Genomic DNA, 4,045 nt, shown 5'->3' with positions numbered 1-4,045 from the left:
GGTTCTCACCGGTTGATGGAGAACAAGATCTAAGGATAGATCGGGATCAAATGGTTTGAAATGAACTATCTCTATATATTTGATTATGCTTATTCTAGATCTGTATACTGACGCTTGTAATGATCTGAACTGGGTATAACTTAAGTTTGAAATCGCTGCAAGTCATGTTTGAATATTTATAGATCTATACGCGGGTTGGCTTTGGTGTAAGCGTGTATGTATGCAGGTTTGGTTCATTGTAGTAGCGTATACAATTTAAGCTATGATATTTGAAGTCACAAGTGGTTCTGATTGTTGATGGGTTTTGATGACAGTTTAAAGGTGTCAGTATTCTTCATATCCTGTTTGGTTGATTGTGTTTAGCTTCAGTATTGATGGATGAGAACTAATATTGGTTTAGGATCATAATGACTCATATTTATGTGATCTGATGGACTAGATCTGGGTGCTAACACATATATTATCCTTGTATATGTATTGATATGGTGTTTGGGTGATTGAGAAGATTGATTGATTATGTGCTTCAATGATATTAATGGGTCCAGTATGAAAATTGGATGAAACGTGGCCTTTCAGATTATGTGTTATGCTTCAAGAGTATCCAGTCTAAAAATTTATGAAACGTGGTCCCTAGAAGAAAGAGAAGGTTGTAGCCTTTAGTAGGCTAGCACCTACGTACTAGTATCTTGGCTAGTACAAGAGCTAAGCGGGTTGTAGCTCCCTTCCAGGAGAAGCTGGAAAACGAGAGAGGGTTGTAGCTCTCTACAGGTTGTAGCCTGCGTACTGGTAAAGGACTGCACCAGTACATTGTAAAAGGAAGTTTCTAATTAAAGAAAGATAGAGACGAATTGCAGCAGGTGGTTTTCTCCCACATTGGGTTTCCACCTTATATCATGGTGTTCATGTGTGTGACTTATGTTTGATGATCTGTTCTATTTTACTGCACCTGTTTACTGTTAATATGGTTGATAATGTTCTAATGCACTCATTAAGGATCAACTAACTGAATCAAAAGAAGTTGTGGAAGTAGCATATATGAATCTGAATATGGAAATGAAAAAGTTTTATTGATGTGATAATACTGATTCACCCCCCCCTCTCAGTATTATTTCCAACAAACTTATTGCAATCCTCCACACTACTCCATCTCACAAAAGGCTACTACCTTGAACTCGGCTGCATGGTTTGGTTGCAACTCATATCATGCCAATCCACCACATATCATCACCATGTGAACTATTGCTACCATACTCTAATGCAACTCAAACACATCTCAGCACATTGATGTCCCCCATGTCTCACACTAGTTGGGTGATCAGTCCAACCATCACGTTCAAATCCATGAGAATGCACTTCCTCATCTCTTCTTCAATCACTTCTTCAACACTTTGTCACATCTTTTTCTTTCATCAAGAACTCTTCCCATATTTCCACATCAGAACCCCAACCAATGCTCATCGTGCCATATCTAGGTCCATGAAGAAAACTTAATCTCATATGCGATATGTTGCTTATCAACATTTTCAAAGGGGAAACTTTGTACTTTCTTGATCATCTGGTCCATGTTCTTCTCATGGTCATAGACCAAAAACCTCCATGTCCATCAAAATGTCTAAGTCTCATTAGACTCAACCCATGCCCAAGTTCTCCCACTAAGGCACCTTCATCACTATAACCACTATCCAACTCCAAGGCATATTTCTTCTATCCATCGAGTCACTCATCATGAGCACATCCCATACTGTGCCGAAGTGTGTGTATCCCATACCACATAATTTCAAGTTCCATAATAACCTCAACACCTCAATGAACTTAATACTCCAATACCACCATCATATGAAGTCTTCATTAGCTACAACTTCTCTCAAGTCATCATAGGCTTCTTTGAACCATTTCCATCCAACAGTTCGACATATACACTTACCTTGGTTACAAGTCCCATCGCAAGTTTTTTCTACCTCCTTCATCACATGAATGATCTCATAGGTCGCTCGTGTATTCAGAATGACCATGGCATTATTATTCAAATTTCCCCAACATCCCCATCAGTGCATCTGCAAAACATCTTCATGTGGCATCGACAAGTCCATTATGCACAACATCCTTGCTTGGCACCTTTCTTTGATGTCCATGAAGTCATTCATGCCCTTCTCTTCTAGTGAATTCACGTGAATTTAGTTTCCAACTCATCCACTTCAACAAAACCAACGCGGTGTTAGCCATTGCATCCTTGCCTTCAGTCAAGTTGGCACCCTCGTTCCCCCTACCCTCATATCGATATCGCAAGTTCCTTCCATCATTGGTTTTTCCCCCACTAAAGGTTCACAAAAGACTTCTCCTTAGCCCAACGAGACTCCAATGATGAATTCCACCCAAACATGTTTTATATTGCCTTCCAATTCGGTGTGCCCTTTCATCCATCTTTCGATGACCCATGTCGGACACTTAGCCAAATCTTCGTTCGACTTAGCATGACTCACTCACTGCATAATTTCATCATGTTCCACTTGTCTCGAGCATTCACACCTTCTACCCTAAGGTCAAATACTGCCTAGACAAGTCCTGCAACAAACAACGTCCCTTGTTACATAACTACATAAGGACTCATCCCATCCTTCGAAAGAAAGGTTTAACATTGTGTTGGTAAATGCATGTTTCCTTCACTCATCTATGCATATCACCCATCTTCCAAAGTTTTCAATGAAACATAAGTTACTACAATACTTACTTCTTTATGAGATCTCTCCAAGTTAGTGCCTCCTTCCATCAATGGCTGCATTGTGCACATATCTAGTCCAACCTAGGCAAGCTCCATCGCACCACATTCCTCCTCTTTCGTTAGCACATCTGCAACACTTTCTTCTTCATGCATCACAACTTCTTCCTCAACATGGTTAATAACTAGGACTTGTTCGATCAACAACTCTTTTTCAAAATTTTAACCAAGAGTTCATTTCACAGTTTCCAACACTTCACCCTTGGCTATCTTCTTACAAAACATGCCATGTTATTTTTTCAACTCCTTCATTCCTTCATATAAATAATCTAGTTTTTCCACAAGTCACAAGAACTCGCTTATGTTCAAGTCAAATATCCCTTCTCTAACCAATGCATGAAGGGCCTTCTCTTTCACACAAAACTCCTCTTGCAACTCTATCAATCTTCGTTCACACCCTTGTGGAGCATCTTGCAATTCTTCCAACAAGATTGATTCATTAGCCATTCCAATAGTTGTTACCACACCATTATTTCCTTCAACTTCTACCAAGTTCCCACTTTCATAAAGTAGGATCTCATACCATATCTCACAGCCCCCTGTTGTGATGCCTTAAGATCATCGTGGGCGAGTTGCGGCACCAGTGATATTTCGTTGTAGTTATACAACTACTCTAACCTATATTATGCATAATTAAACACTTAGTCAATTTTCTAATTCCAATCTTCTTTATTTAATTACTTCATTAAACGGTTATACAATTATGTGATATTGTAACTTCAATACAAGAAGTAGAATAAAACTTCATTAACAATCTGTGATATCGTAAAACCAACAATGTACAAGAGTATGCGTTGGGAGTTGGCAGCTCCCCAACACATTTCCCCTTTTCTTATTTCTATTAACTTTAAATAATTTACATAATAAATACAAAGGATTAACCATGGCCAAACCCATGCCCTGCCCAAGGTTTAAAAAGAAGTGGTAGTCGTTGCGCCAACCCAACGCACTAGACAAAAGTGCCAAGTTTCGCAACTAGGGCATGCCCAACCCAAGGTTGGCACCTTGTCTAGTAGAAACCCAAATATTTACACTGCAAAAAAGTCCAGAAAACCAACCCTTAGCCCTTCCCAGAAACAATCTGCCTTGTCAATCTCTCCTCCTTCTGCAATGTGCCTTCGTTGTGCTTCCATATTTTTCAATGTGTGCCTTACAACTCTGTGATATCGGACAACTTACATTTCTATAATATCATAAACTTTAGCCTTTCTGCAATCTTATCTATGATATCTTTGTCTTGTGCGAACTTGCTTGCTTCCTCCTCCAAGT

The sequence above is a fragment of the Pinus tabuliformis genome, chromosome 4_2 (genome assembly GCF_031772625.1).
Source record: "Pinus tabuliformis cultivar Carrire ecotype Pingquan chromosome 4_2, CPIR1, whole genome shotgun sequence".
Classification (NCBI taxonomy): domain Eukaryota; kingdom Viridiplantae; phylum Streptophyta; class Pinopsida; order Pinales; family Pinaceae; genus Pinus; species Pinus tabuliformis.
Note: the sequence above shows the minus strand (reverse complement) of the source record.